The following is a 24,092-nucleotide window of genomic DNA, read 5'->3' as shown; positions in this document are numbered from 1 at the left end:
TGAGCCCCCCCCCCACACACACACAGATTTCCCCCGGAAAAAAAAAAAATCCCCTCAAACAACTAATTTAATCCAGTAGTTGAACAAAAGAACAAGGGGATAGATGGAAAATGAAGCTGTTTTGAAACTAAAGGAATGTTTTATTAAATGGGTGGTTTGGGGGAGACTCTCTCTCTCTCTCTCTCTCACACACACACACACACACACAGCCCTCTCCAACATTTTCAAAAAGATGTCAGACAAGTTGCTAAGGAGACTTGTACAAACTCTGAACACCAGCACATTTTCCTTGCCCTTTCCCCCTATATTCTATCGCGTATTCTGATCACGCTCCACTGCGACATTGCCGCACCAATCCATTGCATTAATCTTGGCCTTTAACGTGCTGACTGCAAAGCAAACTGTGTGTATATATCATCTTTCAAACTTAACAAGTTAAGAGAGAGACATGTGCAGAAAGAGAGAAGCCCTTGTTTGGGGGGGGGGGGCGTAAAAGAGGTGGAAGAGGGAAGGAGAGCGCCTTGATTTTGAATATTAAAAAAAAAAAAATTAAGGAGCCAAGCTTAATAAGGGAATAGCGAAGAAGTGTTACCCAGGCATATGCTGAAAGCGTCCCTAAGCTTCTCTCTCTCTCTCCCCTTCCTTATAACAAGATCCTACATTCCCTGGCAGATGTTGAAAGCATCTGAATCCCTGCCAATTCTAACAATGTAGAAAAGCTAGCCTAGACCACTAGCATTTTCTCAACCACAAAATGCATCTTCCCCCTCCTGGAATGGTAAGTCTGGGCATAAATACATTACACACACAAACACACATTTTTACACAAATGGCAAAAATCAAACAGTTTTCCCTTTGCTAGCATTGGGGAGACATAAGTTGCTCTTTGCAATGGTAGGAGGAAAGGGCATTTATTGTAAAAATCAAAGCGCAGCCAGTAAAAAAAAAAAATGCAACTATGGACATTTTTGGTGGCAGGGCACTGACGTTTTGTCAAACCAACCTTTCCTCTCCTTGTCAAACACCTACAGCAATCCGAATATCAATGCTAGAAAAAGGATAAACTGTTGGATTTTGTTCCTTGTCTTTTTTTAAATATGTACATCCAGGGCTGAAATTAACATTTTCTTTCAGTACACAGTCGCAGCCAGCTTCTCTTTCCTTTCAGCTCCCCCCGTCTTTCTTAACCATGTTGTGTGTCAGGAATTCTTAATTTCCCCTTTCAGTGGTGGCCGAATGGGAAAGTGGCACTGTATGTGCTCCTGGGGTAACTACATAGCCAAAGGATAACTGTATTGAAAGAACTACGGTCCCCTCCTCCCAGCAACACCGTCTTACTTTCCAGGATGTTAGGGGTTCAAACATGTTCAATTAGGAGATCCTTAAATATGCTTTCCTTGTATTTCCATAATACTGTAGACTCAAAGGTTTGCTTTAAACAGAACTCTCCAGATCTTCTAAAAGCAAAACAGTGGATAATTTCATATTGCTCTGACATCCATCTAATCCTTGCTCCCCACAGAGGCCAACTTGATGCTGCTAGTGCACCCCAAGAAGTGCATGAGCACAATGGCCCCCTGCCTCTATGGCCCCCTAGTAACTGCCCCCTACTATGGATAATTCCACTGCATCTCTTCTTAGAAAGATGGTGGTAGTGGCATCATCAACATCATCATTATTTATATACCGCTTTTCAACAAAAAGTAGCTCACAAAGCTGTTTACATAGTGACATGCTCCACTGTCCTATCACGCTACTCCAAACAAAATAGTTGAGATTAAAATCCTTTTGCTAAAGAGAGTGAAAAGTTTCATTGCTCCTCCAAGGCAATTTGAGACAGCTAGACAGAGAAGAGCATACAGAAGCAGCTGGAAAAGGTAAACAAAACAGCAGCCGCGTCCACCATATTGGATCTCTTGGAGTTGCTACTGACGTCCATCCATTTCCAACAACACATGTACTAACAGAAGTTAGTCCAGTTCAGGCTTCTAGGCCCCTACACAGATACCTTCATGAAATTTGAATGTGACAGTGAGGAGGTGCTCTGAGAGCGGTTGGTAGGCAAATGAAACGGTTTTAACTGCTAAGTAGATCTGACCATGCAAGCTGCTTCGAGGGAGACCACCTGGAAACCAGATGTTCTGCACATCTTAGAAGAAGAGCAGAGTAAAGAGGATGGTTTGCAATATAAATATATTTTGGAATGTACAGATGAGGAATAAAGAAGAGTTTGGCTGTGCTGTCATCCTCTGCAGTTGCAGTTGGCAACCTTCAGTCTCGAAAGACTATGGTATCGCACTCTGAAAGGTGGTTCTGGAACAGCATCTAGTGTGGCTGAAAAGGCCGATTCGGGAGTGACAATCCCTTCCACACTGGGAGCAAGTGCAGTCTGCCCCTGGTCTGTCTCCCTGGCTATGGGCCTTCCTTCTTTGCCTCTGCCTCAGTCTGTTGGCCAAGTGTCTCTTCAAACTGGGAAAGGCCATGCTGCACAGCCTGCCTCCTAGCGGGCCGCTCAGAGGCCAGGGTTTCCCACCTGTTGAGGTCCACTCCTAAGGCCTTCAGATCCCTCTTGCAGATGTCCTTGTAACGCAGCTGTGGTCTACCTGTAGGGTGCTTTCCTTGCACGAGTTCTTCATAGAGGAGATCCTTTGGGATCCAGCCATCATCCATTCTCACGACATGACCGAGCCAACGCAGGCATCTCTGCTTCAGCAGTGCATACATGCAAAGGATTCCAGCACGTTCCAGGACTGTGTTGTCTGGAACTTTGTCATCTTCATCATAACAAAAAGTGACTAGATGGCTTGAAATCTCACACAAATATCTGACATGCCTTGTGTTTTTGGTAGCATTCTGGCTCTCATTCCTCCAAGGAAGTGCTTTTCTGCCATTTCAGGATTCCCAAATTTCCTAAGTTAAAAATACCAGAAAAATAAATGGCTGGGACATTTGAGAACCATTGGGAGAGAAACAGAGTATCTGTGGTAAATACGCAGGAGTATGCCTTCTGTCTACACCATTAATGTCAGAAAGAAGAACTTGGTAGGTCACAGAGAGGAGGCACAAAGATCTGGAACAGATTCACCAATAAAGAGATGACATCTGACACTGAGAGGGAAAGTTGTAGCTTCTGAAGTTGGGAGGTAAGTTTTTAAAGGTAAAACACTACCTCGGAGTGCCCAACCTCCAAAATTAGGGGTTTGTGGAGAAGTTTTGCTAGACTTATTGAAATTCTTCAGCTTCCCTTTGAACTATGTAGAAGCAGAAGAAACTGTAAAATTCAGTTCAAATTCCATTTCAGGCAAAATCAGGTAATTGTTTCAGGTGTATGCAACATACAGACACAGGCACACGCACACACCCCTTGAGAAAACTTTCAAAACTATTTTGGTTTCTGAAATATTTTGTTAGCGAAAGAATCTCCAGAACTTCTTTTCATTTTGCACTAGACAAAATTTCACTGGTAACTAATGGAAGTCAGTATTTATATGCCCCTTTGCTTCCATCGTGGCCATATACACAGATCTCCCAGATGGTTTCCCCTTCAGGCATAGACAAGACTGAAATCTCCTTAGCTTCAACAAGGTGTCTGCATCCTGAGACCTAGATTCAGCAAATATTACATAGCCCTCTTTCCCCTGAAGATGTCATTTGTGACATTCAATCCAGATCTGCGAATCTGATATAATGGTCTCTAACAAACTTGCTAGACCCTTCCAGAAAGCAGGTGCTAAAAAAGATGGGTTTGCTCGTCTATCCTGCCTATCCTACTGAAATCTGGTCCTTGGATCCATGTCCCTGAGACAAGCCACCACATATATTGGCAAAATGCATCATTAGTCCACAAGAGGATTTTAAGGTGAGAGCGAAAGGAACCACCCATTCAAAAGACATTTATTTATTCATTGCCCAAGAGTTCTAAGAAATGGAACTAAAACTCTGGATCTATTCCAAGTGGACTTCATCCAGAACAGTGTTACAAGATGGGTTTTAGGACTGAAGTCCAAGTAAACCTTAATGAAGTGTTACAACCAACTAGTTGCTGTGAACCAACAATATCCAAGTTTAAGGGAGACTGTGAAAATTCCCTTTTGCCTTTTAGCTGTGATTTTCTATATATCTGGTTATAATATCATGCAAGTTAAACTGTTCTCCCAGCATACAGGCCACATTTCCAGGACTCTGGTCAAGCCACAAGCTCATGGTTACACAACCACTACCACCCATAGTCACACATTATGCGAGGAAGTCTTGTGTCTTAATCCAATCACTGTTTAAGTGTCTCCTACATTACTGTATGCAAATGATTTTGGTGTTACTGATTCATTGTATTGTAACTACAAAGAAGCTCATGGTTACACACACACACACACCCCACAGCCACACATTATGGGAGGAAGTCCTGTGTTTTAATCCAATCACTGTTTAAGCATCTCCTACATTACCTTATGCAAACTTGAACTGCCTTTTTGTGTTGCTGAGTCATTGTATTGTTTCCACTCAGTCTTTGTTATGTTCCCCCTTCTAAGAAGCCAGACATTGACCCCATTGAATTTTGCTGATAACTGACAACCTGATCCCCAGTCAAATGTTTACATACTCCAAGCAATCAGCTTTGTGGTAGCAATCAAGCTACCATCCAGCTCAGCACTGTCTCCCAACCCTTTTTAAGAGACGGCTTCCTCTCACATGGTCTCTCTCTCTCTCTCTCCAGGGACCAACAGTCATGTGGATGCAGGAGAACCCAGAGACATTATATATCTGGACTTTCAGAAGGCGTTCGACACGGTCCCTTACCAAAGGCTACTGAAAAAACTCCACAGTCAGGGAATTAGAGGACAGGTCCTCTCATGGATTGAGAACTGGTTGAAGACCAGGAAACAGAGAATGGGTGTCAATGGGCAATTTTCACAATGGAGAGAGGTGAAAAGCGGTGTGCCCCAAGGGACCGGGACCGGTGCTTTTCAACCTCTTTATAAATGACCTGGAGACAGGGTTGAGCAGCGAGGTGGCTAGGTTTGCAGATAACACCAAACTTTTCTGAGTGGTAAAGACCAGAAGTGATTGTGAGGAGCTCCAGAAGGATCTCTCCAGACTGGCAGAATGGGCAGCAAAATGGCAGATGCGCTTCAATGTCAGTAAGTGTAAAGTCATGCACATTGGGGCAAAAAATCAAAACTTCACATATAGGCTGATGGGTTCTGAGCTGTCTGTGACAGATCAGGAGAGAGATCTTGGGGTGGTGGTGGACAGGTCGATGAAAGTGTCCACCCAATGTGCGGCGGCAGTGAAGAAGGCCAATTCTATGCTTGGGATCATTAGAAAAGGTATTGAGAACAAAACGGCTAGTATTATAATGCCGTTGTACAAATCGATGGTAAGGCCACACCTGGAGTATTGTGTCCGGTTCTGGTTGCCGCATCTCAAAAAAGACATAGTGGAAATGGAAAAGGTGCAAAAGAGAGCGACTAAGATGATTACGGGGCTGGGGCACCTTTCTTATGAGGAAAAGCTACAGTGTTTGGGCCTCTTCAGCCTAGAAAAGAGATGCCTCAGGGGGGACATGATTGAGACATACAAAATTATGCAGGGGGTGGACATAGTGGATAGAGAGATGCTCTTTACACTCTCACATAACACCAGAACCAGGGGACATCCACTAAAATGGAGTGTTGGGAGAGTTAGAACAGACAAAAGAAAATATTTCTTTACTCAGCGTGTGGTTGGTCTGTGGAACTCCTTGCCACAGGATGTGGTGACGGCATCTGGCCTGGACGCCTTTAAAAGGGGATTGGACAAGTTTCTGGAGGAAAAATCCATTACGAGTTACAAGCCATGATGTGTATGCACAACCTCCTGATTTTAGAAATGGGTTATGTCAGAATGCCAGATGCAAGGGAGGGCACCAAGATGAGGTCTCTTGTTATCTGGTGTGCTCCCTGGGGCATTTGGTGGGCCGCTGTGAGATACAGGAAGCTGGACTAGATGGGCCTCTGGCCTGATCCAGTGGGGCTGTTCTTATGTTCTTAACTACAATTCCCAGGAAGCCTTGCAAGTCTCTTGTTATCTGGTGGGCTCCCTGGGGCATTTGGTGGGCCGCTGTGAGATACAGGAAGCTGGACTAGATGGGCCCATGGCCTGATCCAGTGGGGCTGTTCTGATGTTCTTATGACCAACACATCTGTGTTGTATCAGAGGGTCCTCTCCACAGGACTCTCTCCCCCAACCGCTCTAGAGGACAGGTAACTATCTTGCACCTGGTACTCTTTCCCTTCTTCCCCCCCTTTTCTCCCCTTCTCTCCCCATCTTTAGTTAGCAACTGGGGTTGGCAGAGCAGGAACCCCTAAAATCCTTCCCTACAACGCCCCTTCCTTATCTGTTTTCCTTGGATGCACCCAATACTCTTCACACGCAACCACCATGAAAGCTAGGTACCAAGAAATATATTTCTCCATGTGCATTATGTTTACCTTTGTGCTTTTGTAATAAAATTATAATCTTTTATTGAAAGTTATCTTTCTCTCAGTTTCCTCTGTAAGCAAAAGGGAATGTCTCTGCATTACGCCATCTTGTTATCCAGCCTACGATCCTAATGTTCCAATAAGGGCAGTGTAATAATTCCCCTAAACAAAACAGTCCTTCTGATAACGAGACCGGCAAAAAGTGATATACATTGGCAGGGAAAGAACTCTTAAGTTTTAAAAGTTTAGTTGGCAACCTTCAGTCTCGAAAGACTCTGGTATCGCGCTCTGAAAGGTGGTTCTGGAACAGCGTCTAGTGTGGCTGAAAAGGCCGATTCGGGAGTGACAATCCCTTCCACACCGGGAGCAAGTGCAGTCTGTCCCTGGTCTGTCTCCCTGGCTATGGGCCTTCCTTCTTTGCCTCATAGCCTCAGACTGCTGGCCAAGTGTTTAAAAGTTTAAAACTTTTAAAACTGTTTAAAAGTTAGGCTGTGTTCATAATATAAATGTCTGTTGTCTCCACATAGCTAGAGCAATGTAGACATTCTTTTTTGATCTGAGCAGCAACTGTTACCCTGCATATGCCCGATCTCATCTGATCTTAGAAGCTAAGCAGGGTCAGGCCTGGTTAGTACTTGGATGGGAGACTGCCTGGGAATACTGGGTGCTGTAGGCTTCTACCATAGTCTTTCCAGACTGAAGGTTGCCAACCATTTTTTTTTTTGGTCTGAAGGGAGTGGTGGGACTTCTGCCTTGCTCCACTGCCAAAGTCAAGACAGCCAAAACTGTCAGTATCATTGACAGTGCAGGAGAGGGTCTCCATTAAGCCTGTCACCATTCTGACTGCCACCAGCCCAGTGTGGCCCCCCAGAGTAGAACCCAGGTGTAAGTTGCAAGATCTACTAGTGGAAGTCTGCCCCTGCTGGAGTTTAAAACAACTTTCTATGAATATAGCTGTTTTGAAAGGTCTCGGTGGTGCTAGTTTCAAAAGCGGAAATATTATAGGATAAATAAATACCTAAAAATACTGAGCATGAAAGAGCACTGGTGATGGGAGGGAGCGGTGGAGGAACCAGTCTTGATTTCACCACATTTTAAAATGTTGTGAGTTGAATATAAATACCAGCCACATTCCATGGCCTGCCACAGGGAGGAGTTGCAACACATGGGGAGGGCACCTGCTATACATGCAAATGTTCCATGTACAACCCCTAGCATGGGGGGGCAGGGAAGACTCCTGTTTGGATCCCTGGACAGCTGCTGTCAGTCAGCAGTGATTTTGCTGATCTTTATGGACTTCTCATTGAGCAACTTCTTATCCCCCAGTGAGCCCCCCCCCCCCATTCTGCAATTCCAGGCTCGGCAACAAAAACTGGAGATTCAGCCAGACCTCAGGATGCTGCCATATGTGGTTGACAGAATACTTTGGACCTGGCAGTTTACAGGCTTTTTCTGCTTCTAAGGTGGCAATCCTAAACATGTTTCAAATACGAGTTTTGTTTAACTCCATTCCCAGTAAACTGTTACCCTGCACATGCCCAATCTCGTCTGATCTCGGAAGCTAAGCAGGGTCAGGCCTGGTTAGTACTTGGATGGGAGACCACCTGGGAATACCGGGTGCTGTAGGCTTATACCATAGTCTTTCGAGACTGAAGGTTGCCAACCATCTCCCTATACTGAACACTATCTCCTGATCTGGTCTGATCTTGGAAGCTAAGCAGGGTCAGGCCTGGTTAGTACTTAGATGGGAGACCGCCTGGGAATACCGGGTGCTGTAGGCTTCTACCATAGTCTTTCGAGACTGAAGGTTGCCAACCAGCTCCCTATACTGAACACTATCTCCCGATCTTGTCTGATCTCGGAAGCTAAGCAGGGTCAGGCCTGGTTAGTACTTAGATGGGAGACCGCCTGGGAATACCGGGTGCTGTAGGCTTATACCATAGTCTTTCGAGACTGAAAGTTGTCAATCACAATATTCCCAGTAAACGTATTGAGGACTGGGTCATAATTGAGAACGAGTGCAGCTTTGAGGGCTACAAGGACGATTAAACAAGTGCATGAATGCATTGGGGTGGGGTGGGGGAGTTTGAACTATTTAAAAGCTGCCCGATTACTCAGGCAGACTTTTCCCTGCAAAAGGTATTATATATTTAACAGGAGTACTTACGAAAATTGTGCAAGGCGGCCCCCGATTTGGAAGCAGCATTCCGCCTTCTCTCTCACATGGACCACCTCTACGGCGATGCCTGTCCGAAACGAAAGCGAGCCTGCTTCTGCTAGCACTCGTGCTGTTATAACAAAAGCTGCTTTTTATTTTCTGCCTCCGAGGTTCTTTCTTAGGGCAGCGGGCATGGGTTTTTAACCTGCACTCCCTGTGAAGTAGGTTAGAGCAAGAGATAGCAAGTAGTCCAGGCTTTATGACTACATGGGGATTTGAACCCGGGTCTCCTGATCCTGAGTGCAACACTTTAACCACTACCCCACACTGTGCAAGTTTAATGAATCAATTCATCAGGTAGAACTCATATGATCTATCAAGGAAGATTTCATTCATTGGGTGGTCCCTTCTCAGGGCAACATGGCTTGCTTCAAGTCAACCTGCTGAGAGCAACACACGTTTGAATGAATGACCATACGCAAATGAGCAATGACCAAGACCACCACCACCCCCCCTTCTTCTGGTTGCTGTACTCAAAAGGGCAACGTCTGCAAGTTCAGTGGCGGCAGAACGACTCAGCTCAAGAGCTCCTCTCACTTCCCTTCTTTGCTCTTCTTTGCTCCAGAGAGACAGCTACGTCCTCACCGCAGTGTAGCTTTTGGCTTTGTGTCCCTCTGCAGCAGACAGCGCCTTGGCTCAGCTTGAAAAATCTAGGTCACCTGAATGTGTGCCTGCGTTTCTTAAACGATACCTCCCGACAGCATCTCATGCACCAGTGCTGGGTTGGGGAATGACTCAGAAATATTGTAGTCTGGGGCTAGCCTGGCACAGCCGCAGCCAAGGGTACAGATGTGTGCCGGGGGGGGGGGGAGAGATGGGTGTGTGCTTGTGGCAAGGTAGTTCATGCTTCTCCCTGCAGATGGAGCAGGAAGAAAGAACAGATCATCCATTATTGGTAATCAGGGCTTCGTGGAGAGTATACTCTGAGTTCGCAATCAGAAGAGAGGTGTATTGATTTCTTCACTGGCTGCCAGAAACAGAGATTGCACTGGAGGGCCAGAAACAGGGCTATGCACATTTGCCATGAATTGTCACAAAGACAGAAGAGCTTGAGAAATTCATACTTGCCACACCACCAAGCATTTTAAAAAGCTCGCTTGCTTGCTTTCCATTGTAGAGCAAGTTTCTAGACCAGCTATGATTGAGATGGCGGGGGTGAAAGGATGCAGGTTGTGTCTTGCGATACCACAAAAGGGGCTTCCATGCCTTGTGTAGCTCAATACCTCTCTACCCCCTGATTAGCAAGAGCAGAATAAATTGTGCTAGCACCATATAGGTCATGTCTTGTTATCTATCCACTGAGGTTCCGTTCCAGAACCCTCAGTGGATGAAAAAAATCAGTGGACAGCAAATCAGTGGAAAAATAACTTTAAAGACCCACTTCTAGGTTTATTGCTCCTCTATTGTCACCCCAGAATGCATTGGTATAGACACTGTACTGCATTCACTCACTGGATGGGGTGAATAATAGAATCTAATGGAATAAAATTATAATTACAGGTGGAGCCTGTTTATCTACGGATTTTTCATCCATTGATCCAGCTCAACACGGGTCCCCCAGACCCACATTGAGCCAGACTGGGCTTCATCCCCTCCGAAAGGCTTATATGGTGAAAAAGTGGCATTTGTTCACCTCTCCAAGTAATTCTGAAGCCCACAGAAGCAGCAATCAGAGACACGCTGCCTCTGCAGGCTTCAGAAAGCCCTCTGGAGGGGATTGGAGCGCTATTTTCAGTATCAGTGAGGGGTCCAAGAACAGCTCCTTTGTGGATACAAAGGGCTCACCTGTATTTAATAGTGCGCAGGTAGAAAATTGGATTTTGATGCTTTTTTCCTTGTTATAAGGCATTAAAGGTCGACCTTGGTATCAGTGGTAAGTCAAATTAGTGGATACCAAATCAGTGGATACCAAGATCCCACCTGTATATTGAACAACTCCTTTTGCCTGAATTATGCAGGCTTTATTTACTTAGATTTATATATCACTTTGAAACCACAACAGCATTCTCAAAAGTAGTTTACATAGCAAAGGAATAAGAAGATGAGTTTGATCCCTGGCATAGCGTTTGAGTTAGTTTAGGGTGGCTATGGTGAAGGATTAAAGCTCCCAAAGGCCCCAGGTTTGAGACTTTCTGCAACCAGAGTTTGGGCATTATCACTGTAAATCCCTGATCCTGTGCATCCTTACTGTGCATTATCACTGTAAATCCCTGATCCTGTGCATCCTTACTCAGAAGTAAGTCCTAATGAGCTCAGTGGGTCTACTCTCAAGTACATTTGTATAGGACTGCTCTCTGTTAACTCTTAAATGGAGCCAGAACAGCTCATAGAAGCTTCAAATTCATTTGAACTTAGCCTGTCTCTACAGGTTCACAGGACACTATTTTCAGACACTGGTCCAGCCACATTTTAATACAGATGGTGGCATTAGCCACATTATCCAGGATTCTTCAAATCCTGCTTTTGTATTCTTTTGTTCTGCAAATGGAAACTTCTAAGCTCCATGGTCGTGAAGACAGATATGGCCTTATTTCAAACCTATGGACTCATCCATACCACCTACATTGGCGACCTTGTGGAGCACACTTGCCCAGAGCCTCGCACTTGCCTTTCACAGGTTCCAACTTAAGTTGGTGATCATGAGGACTAGAAATGCTGCAAAACCAAAACTTTCATATTCCCAAGCTTCTAACCACTGAACCCAAAATCCTTTCAGAGCAGCACATGATCTGCGTGGTCTGCATCATGCCCGGCCCACCCCGATCGAACCTCTTCAAATGGCATCATAACCTTTTCTCCATTCTATGAATGAAACTCAAGCACACAGCATGTTGAAAACCCACCCAGACCTCAATTCAGCTGCATCAAATTTGTTCCAGAACAGACTGCGGTTGGACTTCCTCCCACATTTGCCGACAGTGGTGAGTCACAGATCCACAGCAAGGGCAGGGAGAAACTTTCCTGAGACATTAAAGGAACAGTGAATGCAACCCCCCACAGTCCCCACCCCCACCCAAATGCTTTCGCTTTCGGCAAACATGGTTTTAATCCATTTCCATCTCAGTCCAAGAATGTCACTGAATTTTGAGTCTCTGCTCACTTGACAAGTGAACATTATAGCTGCGAGTTGATCGACAATCTAAAACATGCTCTTGCTCATTCATAACACTGAACTCTTCTGCCTTAAACAGCTGATTAGCATGAATGAACTGGGTGTGTAACTTTCTTGCAACCCTCCAGAGACCTGTCAAAGCAAAGCTACTCCACGCAATTCTTGCTGTGAAGCAAAGAAATCCTAGGGGTAACTTAAATATTCTCTTTTGCAGGGAGACTGGGGTGGGAACTGCTTGCAGATGAAGAACTGGTCAGCTTTAAGAATTGGGCATGGAGTGATGTAAACCCTTGTCATCCCTGCTTCTCCAAATTCTGTCTAAGACATAACTGATGACCGACAACAGCAAGCACACCCTGGACTACTTCTAACACAGCAACAATTATGGTTTACAACTCACTGGGAAAACACCCAGGCATTTTTACAAAAATGGCTTAGAAGGGTATAACAGCAAGTACAACTTTACCCAAGAATTCTCTCTACTTACATGTCCATCTGGGCAAAAGACTGTACAGGTCCCTGGAAAAAGATCACACAGGCTCAACCACTCACACACGCCTCTGCTACAAAAGTGAAACTATTGTCTCCAGTGACTCACATGGCTTGTCCCATCCTGTGGCCTTCTGGACCTGCTTCTTACAGAGGCAACATGCAGCAAGACAAGGCTGCACTTTTGACCCACCAAGCTAGATCACAACCTGCCAGCCATAAACGCAGCCTCCAGAATATCTACAAACCTTGTGTATCTTCTGAATATCTACAAATCTTCTATTCCTCCAGAATATCTACAGATCTTACAATTTAATGATGATGGTGATGATGATGATGATGATGATGATGATGATGATGATGATGATGATGATGAATACTTATATACCACTTTTCAACAAAAACATTCACAAAGGTGTTTATGCAGAAAAATCAAATAAATAAATGGTTTACTGTCCCAAAGGGTCTCACAATTTATGAACATGGACAGTTGCTCTCATGCTGCTAAATACCATCACTTTAAAAGTTGATGGCTCTTTTTGGCCAAGAAGCAGGAAAAAAGCACTGCAGTGTGTGTGTGTGTGGGGGGGGGGAGTGATAAGCAACACTCTCCACCAGAACCTCTGCTGTGATCAGAATTGGTACCCTTCTAAGAGCTTGGAAGGTTTAAAGAGTTGGGAGATGAGATCTTCCACATATATTGTCTATTTTGTCCCCTGGGGGCTGGGGATAAGAATAGGCCCTCAGTTTGGCTGTACTTGTTGTAAGAGGCGACTAAACAGCCACCGGGTAGATGGGGCTCGTCAGCCTGGGAAGGCAGCTCATCTGAGAGAAGGAAAACTCTGATCCCAAACCTCCACTGCCTTGTGGCTACATCCAGTTAAGGAAAAGGCTTCAGGAGTCAACCTCGAGGCAAAATCAGGAGCCGGAGTCCCTGAGGCAGTTCATGGCTGAACACAGTCACGTTCTGGCAACTCCTGTGACGCCGCTGGAACCAACCGTATTGGCTTCTGCCTTTCCATTGGACCATTTCAGTGACGTGGAGAGGGGGGATTTGCTGCATGGGTAACAGCCTATCCTCCATACCTACTTTACCCAGGCTTCGTGTACTGGAGAGGACACTGTTCCAGGGTCATCATTCAGAGCGCGATACCGTAGTCTTCCGAGACTAAAGGATGCCAAGTGTATTGTCTATTTTGGCCCTTACATCAGGGTAGGGGGAATGCCACCATTACAGGTGAACCAGATATTCCGTGGACCAAACTTGGGGCCAAAGTTCAGAGGGCTTGAGGGCAAAAGAGGAGGCAAAAGTACTGCTTTCTGCCTGTGCTTCACAGCAGTGGCACAGGCTGGTGTGTTTTTGGGCTGACTGCCACTTGGAAGGAAGAATCTCATTCTGGAGAAAAATTCTGGGGGGAAATGGCAGCCAGCACTTATTAGCCTCCCAGAAGAGCATGGCAGTGTTGGCAATAATAGTCCTGAAAATGCACCGAAAGTTTGCTCAGGCACATTTTGTGACCTGGTGCGGGATAACAAAAAGGGGTGGGCATTTTGTTTTATTTCGAGAACATGGCTTCTGGCTTCCTGAATCCCTGCTTTACAGGACTTAACACCTGAGCGTGTGCCTGCAAATGGCACACTAAACTTCTTTCGCCCTCTTCAGTGCCCACAGAGGTCTGGGGAGGGGGCTGCATTAAAGCCTACCACAAATAACGCAGGCAGGACAGTACGGCCAGCTCCACCAGGAACTCAGGCTATAATAGGCGAGAGTCCTGATGAACTCCTCACTTCAGCTCCCTTTTTAACTCTGTCGGAATTCAGTTGTTGGCAGGAAGAGCTCAGGGCAAGGAGCTCCCCCCCCATCCTCGCTCCCCTGACGAGCATGAACATTCATTCCTCAGTTTTTTCTGGCCGACACTCACCCCTGCCTTTTGGAACGGGGCTTCTGCGGTTGCATTGCTGCAAAGTGATCGTGGCTTATGACTCAGGCAGCCAAAGGCATGTTTGTAAACCAAACCCACTGGTGGGGGTGGGGGGGAGAGAGAAGCCTTCCAGCCTCACTTCACTGGAAAAGGGTGGGGTGAGGAGTGTGAGATGAGGCACAGGTTTCTCTTGCCTGATTCATTTCCTGAAGAAATAAATGCCATACACAGCAACGGGAGTGATTAAGACAAAGTCTATGCCTGACACATACTGGAAGAACGGGGTGACGTTCCACAAGCCGGCCCACAATGACTTGCTTAGAAAGACAGCCTGTTGCAAAAATGTGGGGGCTCTTTTCAAGCCAAAGTGGGGGGGGGGGGAGAGAGAGAAGCTTGGGCAAATGATTCAAGGCAGCAGTAGATGGAGGAGCAAATCAAGGAAAATTCTAAAGGTCCCAAGACGGCATCTATCCTAAGCAGGTTTTCACCTGCACTCACTGCAATCCACCAGGAATGTATGATATATTAGAGATGGTTTTCGCAGGGTTCAAATGGAATTAGCCAGTTGTTTGGGGGCTTCCAACTCCCTCCCCTCCCCTGGAATTAGTACACAGCTATAGTCTGGAAAAACAAGCTGGAGGAAAATGAGTCCACATACTGAAATGGGGAAGTAAAAGCCCACAGCCCGGTGGTGTTGTGGAAGCAGAAATGCCCAAGTTCGGTCCCTACCATCTCTGGCGAAAAGGATCTCTGAAGAAAGAAAAAAAACTGGGAAGGGTCTCGGGTGAATACTTCTGCTTGAGGGTCTTGGAGAACCACTGTCAGTCATAGTAGACAAGACTGGGACTCTATGGACAGCAGATCCAACCCAACAGCTTCGTGTATCGGGGTAGTTCTCAATCCCACATATTCTATTTATGGCTGGTTACCCGCAGCAGGAAACTACTACCTTTGGCATGAAAGTACTTGCAATGTCCCCCAAGAGGTGAACATTTTCTGAAGAAGCACCAAATAATAAAATGCTTAAAAAAGGGAAGCATTTGAGGGGGAGAAGCCAAAGGTGTAAAAATACAGAATCGTTTGTGCTCCTCTCCAGTACTGGAAGATGGTGTTTTTCAGAGGTGCATGAAGAGCCCTGGTGGATCAGACCAAACTTCCATCTAGCCCACATCCTTCTTCCCACTGTGGCCTACAGGAAACCCATACACAAAACAAGAAGGCAAAGTCTCTTCCCACTATTGCCGTCCAACCACTGGAATTCAGTGGCCTCTGACCACAGCCTCCCCCCCTATTGTGACAATGAGTAAAACTCATTATGGGTGGAATGGGAAAGTCCTTCCTTCTGACTACCCTGAGTCTCCTCAATGCCACTGGATGTCAAGGATAGGCAGACTTCTCTCTGTGCTCCCTCTCGACAGAGGGAGTGGCCTCCCATGAAGTGAGGTTATTAGTCACCTGGAGACTGAACCTGGGGTTGTCTATCGTGAAGTCCCTCTAAATGACAACCTCAAAGGATGTGCATACCCTTTAGTTGTCTTTTTTGCTGAACAAAAAAGACAACTAAGGGAGTCACGATGGATGCTTACAGAACCTGACACGGAGCAAATCTGATCAGGTGGAGCAGCATTCAGAAGAAACCCTTGCCACACAGCAAGGAAAGGCAAAAGTCATTCACCACATCAGCAGTTAGTGAGAGGATCCAGCCCAAGTCATGTGAAAGTCAGTTTCCAATTCCTCTTTCCGTGGCTGGGCAGGAATTCTGCCTGGAGATTTGAGCCAAGCTGACCACTGACCTGTCACATTCCATAGGCCTGTCCCTAATTGGGCTATGGCACCTGGTCCATCTCAACCTAGTCTCAAAGCAAGCTTTCAAGCACATTTTGCTAACTCCTCCATCATTCTCTAACTGCTCCATCTCTGGCACAGATCACAGCAAGCCTATTGTTCGGTCCTGGTAAAACGACCTGTGTTTACCTCGCCAGCTCAATGACTTCAAGAGAATGACTGGATCTGAGATAACTCAGAGAGCGGGGTGCGGGAAGGCTTCACTAGGGCTGCTTTGGTTTTTACTGTGCTTAGGTAAAACAGGCGACCCCAGTCTATTTTCTATTTGAGCTCTGTCTTTGATAGTGGCCTACTTTTCACTGTAAGTTTGCGCTCTATCATTTCAGAGCTCATCTTCCAAAAATATGCACGTCAAATTTGCACATCAAAAGATATAGCCCATCCGGAAAAAAGCTGGGCTAAAAACTCTTCTCCCCAACGTCTTCTACATGGGAGCTGTCTTCACTCATGTGATCACAGCCTGCAGCTGGAAGTGGTACAGACAACACACAGGTTAAGCATCTCAGTGAGGGCTAAACAAGGCAAGATTTAGAAGATCCATGATGGGGACACCTGTTTCTTTAAAAACTACCTGTGAGGTGCCCTTGAATTGCAGCAGGACCACTATGCCAACAAGGAGGGGGTTAAACCCAGGTTAACCCTGGTGAAAATTGGGAAATCTTATTTAATTACTGAGAACATGCATACCCCACTTTTCTTATAGTGACTCACAACAGCCTAAACAAGGAATGCTTTCTGGTGTAAACTGATACGTTGCTACTATTCGGATCTCGCTACTCAGTTTCCATAAGATGAGGTTCTAGTTACTGGCTGGAACACTAGGTAGAGTAAAGACTGGTGGACATAGCAAGGCTGGCCTCCTCCCTTCCCTTGGGCACAAGACAAAATGCAAGTTTTCCTTAACAAGGCAAAGTGTTGGGGGGATTTGAAAGAGAAGGATCAACCCCCTCCCTGAGCACATGCATGCACGCACACACACATTTTACCCATATGACCCAAGGTGTAAATACTCTCTCATTCACAGCAAGCTCAGAAAGCACTGCCCTCTCAATGATTTGGCTTCATGATGTCAACATTTGGCCAAATCTGGATGTTGCTGTGTCATCCTGCCAATTTCAGGCTCTCTAATTGGCCAGAAGAATCATGATCTCATGCCAATGCAACTGCTGAGATGGCCACTTACTCCTGGGTAAATGTGGGTAGGATTACAGCCTAGGATTGTTAAAAATATTCCTGCTTGATGATATCGCTTTTGGTCATGATATCACTTCTGGTGGGTCCTGACAGATTCTCTTTCTAAAAAGTGGGGTGCTAAAAGTTTGAGAACCACTGTTCTAAACCATGTCTCCTCTCTAGAATCTACCTGGATTATCAACATTGGTAACATCCTTGGCGGCCAGTTTCAATTTGAGCATTAGGATTTCCAAATCACACTTAATGGGGCTTAAGTTACCCATGACCATCTTTCTTAGGAAGCAACCCATTTGGGGGGAAAGACTTTTCTAAAAGACTCTGTGCACAGTCAACCAAATCAAGAATGGGATATGAAATCAGATGCCAGGATTTGAGAGATTCCAAGCTTGTACTGCAATCTGTGGGCTACCATTTCATCTAGCAGGTCTTATTGCTGAAGCTCAGTGTTCCCAGTCTTGAAAAAGAAATGTCTAAACATCTTTTAGATTATGCTGAGACCACCCTATAATTCAATAACTTACCCAAAAGCCAGTCATGTTCTAGTATTGCATCAAACTAGAGGGGAAACCACTGACAGATGTGGATGGGGGAACACTGTCGCCATTGAATTGCTGTCTGCACTATGCACCTTAAGTGTTTCTTGAGGGTCTACAATTCAAGTAATATAACTCAGACTGACCTTCCATCGCTTGCGAGAGCTTAGAGGAGACCATAAGTGGGGATAACCCTTTTGGTTTAAAGATGAAAGGCAAAATCCCCCTACCAGAAGATGTCTTAGCAACCAAATTTCCTCTTCAGGGCTCAGAATGTCAACAGCTGCATTTTGCAACTTGCAAAGGGGGCCCAACCTCCATGCGATCAAAAGACACGGGGGCCGCCTTCTCTGTTCTTTTCATTCTTGCAACCAAATATTGACACGTCCATTCATCTGTGTTGTGACATTTCCTCTCCTCATTATAATCTTCTTCGCAAATAACGGCAGCTAATCCATCCTATATATACACCCTCCAACACATGTGTTTTTGCATGATTCTGGCAATTCACTACCCTACAGAGGGGTCAGTAAAGGTCTATTGGTACAACCTAAATCCCCCACTTCACAAGGCAAAAGACGGCTCAAGTATTTCAGAGGCCATCTCTGGGGCCCCTTGACACAGACCGGAATCACATCCTGAATTAAGTATTTCCTAAGGCGCCATTTAGAAGCAGGCTAGACCCAGAGAACTGTCTCAAGAGCATATGGTGCAGTTCATTGTTCAAGTTTTAAGTAGGTCTCAGACTGGACAGTTCCTGGAGAGGGAGGAACTCTCTGGGAGCTCCAAGTAAGCTGCTCTGAGATTCTTGAAGAAAAGTGAGATAGATATATACACACACAGCTGGCTTAGAGCAAGTCAGACATTGAGCTATCCAGCTCAGGATTATCTATACTGATTGGCAGAAAGATTCCAGAGTTTCAGAGATGGTCCTTCTCAGCTTGACCTTGTGATATCAGGAATTCAAACCAGGACCTGTTACTGCAGTTGAAGCAGGAACTATTCTACAACGCTCCCCCTGGATAAAGAGTCTTGTGACAATGTGCCTCTTATACAAGCATACTTATGGCCAAAGCCGTGCCATAGCTGAAGTGTGAGATGAGAATGCAAAGTCTTACACTTAAAGCCCTTCTTGGCCATGATGCATGCATTTCAACAGTCCCAATTTCCCAAGAGACCTCTGTTCCTCTTTTGGCCTTGGGTGTATTATGTGCACATGTGTGGGAACATATGTGCCTTGTCAAAAAATTGTTAGCTTGAGTTAGAGACTCACTGGTTCAGGTTGCAAAAGTTCAGACATTTGAATGGATGGGTGGATGCATCTTGTCTCTACTGCACCTGACAATAAATGCCTGCGCATGGACACTAAGGAACCCTGCTGCACACAATAAGAACATAAGAACAGCCCCACTGGATCAGGCCATAGGCCCATCTAGTCCAGCTTCCTGTATCTCACAGCGGCCCACCAAATGCCCCAGGGAGCACACCAGATAACAAGAGACCTGCAAGGCTTCCTGGGAATTGTAGTTAAGAACATAAGAACAGCCCCACTGGATCAGGCCATAGGCCCATCTAGTCCAGCTTCCTGTATCTCACAGCGGCCCACCAAATGCCTCAGGGAGCACACCAGATAACAAGAGACCTCATTCTGGTGCCCTCCCTTGCATCTGGCATTCTGACATAGCCCATTTCTAAAATCAGGAGGTTGCACATACACGTAATGGATTTTTCCTCCAGAAACTTGTCCAATCCCCTTTTAAAGGCGTCCAGGCCAGATGCCATCACCACATCCTGTGGCAAGGAGTTCCACAGATCAACCTCCACTCTCACTACCCGGCAGGTGCTGAGGCATACTTTGACCTATGGGAAGAAATGCCAGACAATTTTTTTTTTCTAGTATAACAAAAAGCACCCATCATACACATGGTTTTTAAATCAGTGGACAGTGCTTTTGCAGAATCAATGAAAGTAACAGATAGGGAACAGCCTTTGTCTAACAGTGGAGGGGACAGAACTTCCAAAATGATCTTTGCTATGAGGCATTACAAGCATGGCTGTGAAACATTGGAGCATGAAGCTCAGTGGATGGTACTGTCTCTCAGACTGTCCTACTTTACACGCTTGTTACAAGGATTAACCAATCAGAAATGAACCGCAATGCACTTTTCTACACTGAAACAGATATGTACATTGGGAGATCTCTGTATAGGTCAGCATCCTTAATGGCAGCAGCAGCAACCTGCAATATTCTTCAATCTCACAGTAGGCTGAAGAAGGGAAAGTATCTCTCTTTGTGTTCCTTTGTGTGGATGCTGGAAGAAGAGAAAGAAGGTGGCCAGGCAGGTAGGAGGCACCCTGTACCCTGCTTCTCTTCCCTTCGCCACCCCAGGCCCACAGCCTTCTCCACCCAGCAGCTGCCCCATCTTCTTCTTGCGTGATCTCACTTGCAGAGCAAGCAGGAAGCAAAGGAGGTGATCTCCAGCAATTGGGAGAGGACTACCACCCCCCCCATCTCCTCCCTTCTTTTGCAACTTTACTGGTGAAACTGAGAAGACCTCAGGAGCAGGACTTCCAAGATCCACACCATGTAGCCAGTGGTACACATGTCACCTGGGTACAGGTGGAGATGTATCTTGGGTCAGGTTTTGGTTGAGATGTGGAATGCTGACGGTGGCCATTAAAAGGGGTTATCAGGGGAAGGATGGACAATTGACCTACCTGAACCCCCAGGATTTTAACATATCTCAGAGATGAGAATTAGGATTGAAGATATGTGCAGTACAAGGTTAAAAAAACTCCCCCTCCCCCACACACACACATTGCATGCCTCTCTCCAGCAATAAAGCAGTCCTGTTCAGAATTCTAATCAAGGCTCTAACCCAGCAATTTTCAATCAGTGTTCCACAGCACATTGGTGTGCCATGAAAGTTTGGGGGAAGGTCAAATTGAACCATTGGGGAATGGTCACATTCCCCAAGTTGAACCATTGGGAAATGCGACCCCCCCCCCCCCGCCTGCAGCATGGTGTGCCGTGTCTAAAAACCGATGGTGTGTCTTGACAGTTTTAGCACCTTGTCAGTGTGCCATGAGATGAACAAGGTTGAAAATCACTGCTGTAACCTGAACCTGTTAGAAATATACACCTTAATGGATAAATAGTTGGAAAAGGATCCCATCTGCAAGAGGGATCTGAAGGCCTTAGGGATGGACCTCAACAAGTGGGAAACCCTGGCCTCTGAGCGGCCCGCTTGGAGGCAGGCTGTGCAGCATGGCCTCTTCCAGTTTGAAGAGACACTTGGCCAACAGTCTGAGGCTAAGAGGCAAAGAAGGAAGGCCCATAGCCAGGGAGACAGACCAGGGACAGACTGCACTTGCTCCCGGTGTGGAAGGGATTGTCACTCCCGGATTGGCCTTTTCAGCCACACTAGACGCTGTGCCAGAACCACCTTTCAGAGCACAATACCATAGTCTTTCGAGACTGAAGGTTGCCAATACAGTTGGAAAAGGGGAAAAAAATAGTGTTCTGTGAGCTCCAAACAGCATAGCTAGGTCCTGTTCCAAATGGTCTGTTTCTGAACAGGAATTCTCCTATCTGGTGCTGGGGAGACCCTGAAACATTTGCTTGTGACTCTGCACTCATGCTTACTCACTTCTAAGGCGGCACTTGTGCATTTTATGTTTGCACATAAAACGTTGAACTTGAAAAGAAAAACAGCAGCAAACATTCTTGCAATTCTAAATCGGTGGACACAAGTTTCAATCCATAAATAGGCCTTGGTGTGTCATCTGAAACTAGCATGACTGTGCCGGTCATGTGATCAAATGAGACACTGGGGGTGGAGGAAAAGGAAGTCAGTTGAAGCCAAAATGGTTAGTGTTTTATCCCAGTTTTCTCCAAGGTGTGGTTGTAGTCCTCTCCCCCCCCCCCAATACTGAACACATAGAGAATGCAGGTCAGTGCCATTAGAATGCCACCTGGTGGTGAGAGCAGGAAATGGAAAATAGGGAAAAAATTAGATAAAAATGGATGATGAAAAAGAAGTGCCCCTCAACTTTATTCAGATATGTGTAGATGTGGTTGGCAACCTTCAGTCTCGAGAGACTATGGTATAAGCCTACAGCACCCGGTATTCCCAGGCGGTCTCCCATCCAAGTACTAACCAGGCCTGACCCTGCTTAGCTTCCAAGATCAGACGAGATCAGGCATGTGCAGGGTAACAGATATGTGTAGAGTGAACACGCTAACCTATATGTGTTCACTAGAGCATCTGTATGGTCCTTCCATGCATACCAAATGTACACTTGGTACAACCTAGTGTGGTTGGAGACCCTGCAAGAGACAAAGTCCCCAAGGGTGTATCCAAAGCCTGTGTGTGTATACTTTGTGTACGCATGGAGACTGTCTTATCACCATGCTCTCACTCCCCACATTGGGTTCACTGTATACATGAAAGTAGTCTAAATCACAGAGGGGCAGATTTCAGACTTGTTAGAGCTGAAATAGTGCAAAATAGTGGCTCAGAGGATAGACGTATAATTGGACCAGGGTTGCCTCTGAGCATATGCTCAACCCAGGAATTTGTTTTCAGCATCACAAGTAGAATCACAATCCTTTCACACAAATATCTACTCTTTATTTCCCTCTAAGCTTTCTTCATTTCAGCAGCCAGAGAGAGAGAGAGAGAGAGAGAGAGAGAGAGAGAGAGAGAGAGAGAGAGAGAGGCAGACCTTTTTGTTGTTGCTGCAAGAATCAAGAACCTTTGCTGATCTACTGCAAACCTGCTAGATATCTACTGGTAGATCCCAGTGTACTTTCTGCCAGCCCTAGCGTGAAGATCAATATCAACATTTCAGAAGATATTTATTAGCCAACTACCAGAGCCAGAAAAATGGGTGGGAGTAATGGGGTAGAGGTGTTATAGGATGAGAGAAAGGGGATAGATAAGCCCAGCACTGCCAACTTTTCACAGCTTGATCTGTTGACATGAGCAAATGTTAATGTTTATCTCCATGATATGAAAAGCTTCAGCTTTGCACATTAGTTTTGCACACCAGGCTGCATGTAGGCACATGAATAGGTTATGGGGAGGGCTCCAGGGCAGGTGGCAACCCTAGACTGCTGGTGCAATGTGACCCAGAGGGAAATGATACAAACGAACTTCTCTTTCAGGGAAAGCTACTAGTGTTGTCGGTTTAATTTTCACATTTTTATAACACCCTTTCTCCAAGGAGCATACGTGGTTTCTCCAAGGTGGCATACGTGGTTCCTCCCCTCCCTCTGAGGTAGGTGAGGCTGAAAGAGAGTGACTGGCCCAGAGTCACCAGGAAGCTTCATGGCTGAGCAGGGGTTTGCATCTGAATCGTCCAGGTCTAAGTCCAACTCCCAAACCACTTCAACATCCCGGCTCCCACAGCCTGTTGGCTGCAGGTCCTCACAATTGCTATGTTGTGATAGGCAAGAACCTTCAGCTCATATCCTTTGATGTGAAGGCTGTCTGGGCTGAACCTGGACAATCTGAATTCAAAGCCAGGATGAGAAGGTGGACTCTCCTGCCCAAAGTCCATGAGCTCAGTCACTGGACCAATATGGGAGGACTGCTGTCAATACAAGAAGTCAGACTTCTCACTTTCGTGGCTAATTCGGAGGTATCATGCAGCCCACAACTCACAAAAGCTGGTGTTGCAGTCCCCAGCGTGCTTCTCTGCTGGAGGAAGCCAGAGCCCAGTAACTCCCAATTAGCTCATTCAGCCCATTCTATCCTCAGCTAGGAGCAGGTCACCAGTTCAAATCCTGGAGCCTGTGATAACAAATCCTGGTGTGGAAAAACACCTACGTTTAAAACAAATCCCCCTCCACTTCATTCACTGGGTAAACCATTACAGGATTTAGAGAGCGGATCTAGGTGAAATGTCAAATAGTCACAAGGATACTAGGGCTGTGGGGGGGGGGGGGATCTACCAAGCTCTTAATTTTTTGCTATTGCCTTCTCTTTTCCTGACTTTTTAACCAAAGCCGGAAATAGCAGCATTTCCTGAGAAAGGTTGTTCCCAGGGAGCTTCCAGTTTGGTCTGAAACTAGAAACTACTGCTGGGGAACTGGCTGCATTCTCTTACTCTGATAATCACCAGTCCTGATGCAAATATTTTACCATCACAACTTGCAGTTAACAGACAAATGGGGTTGAAAGAGGAGAAGGAGATGAGATGGGTGGACTCAGGTGGTTAATTCCCCCCCCTTGTCAGCTGACTTTTGCAAATCATCAGGTGGTGGGATTTCCGGGGACTTGAGTGGTCTAAAGGGACCTAAAGCCAAGAGAA

General features: G+C 45.9%; 2 pseudogenes; one reads left to right on the top strand and one right to left on the bottom strand.

Annotated features, from left to right (window-relative positions):
• Nucleotides 1–7,976: 7,976 nt before the first annotated feature.
• LOC136662860 (5S ribosomal RNA) lies at nucleotides 7,977–8,090 on the top strand (annotated as a pseudogene).
• A 13,796-nt stretch (nucleotides 8,091–21,886) lies between these two features.
• Nucleotides 21,887–22,007, bottom strand: LOC136662873 (5S ribosomal RNA; annotated as a pseudogene).
• Nucleotides 22,008–24,092: the final 2,085 nt, after the last annotated feature.

This window comes from Tiliqua scincoides, chromosome 11, assembly GCF_035046505.1.
Source record: "Tiliqua scincoides isolate rTilSci1 chromosome 11, rTilSci1.hap2, whole genome shotgun sequence".
Taxonomy (NCBI): domain Eukaryota; kingdom Metazoa; phylum Chordata; class Lepidosauria; order Squamata; family Scincidae; genus Tiliqua; species Tiliqua scincoides.
The sequence above is the reverse complement of the archived record's forward strand: the minus strand, read 5'-3'. Positions and strand labels throughout refer to the sequence as shown.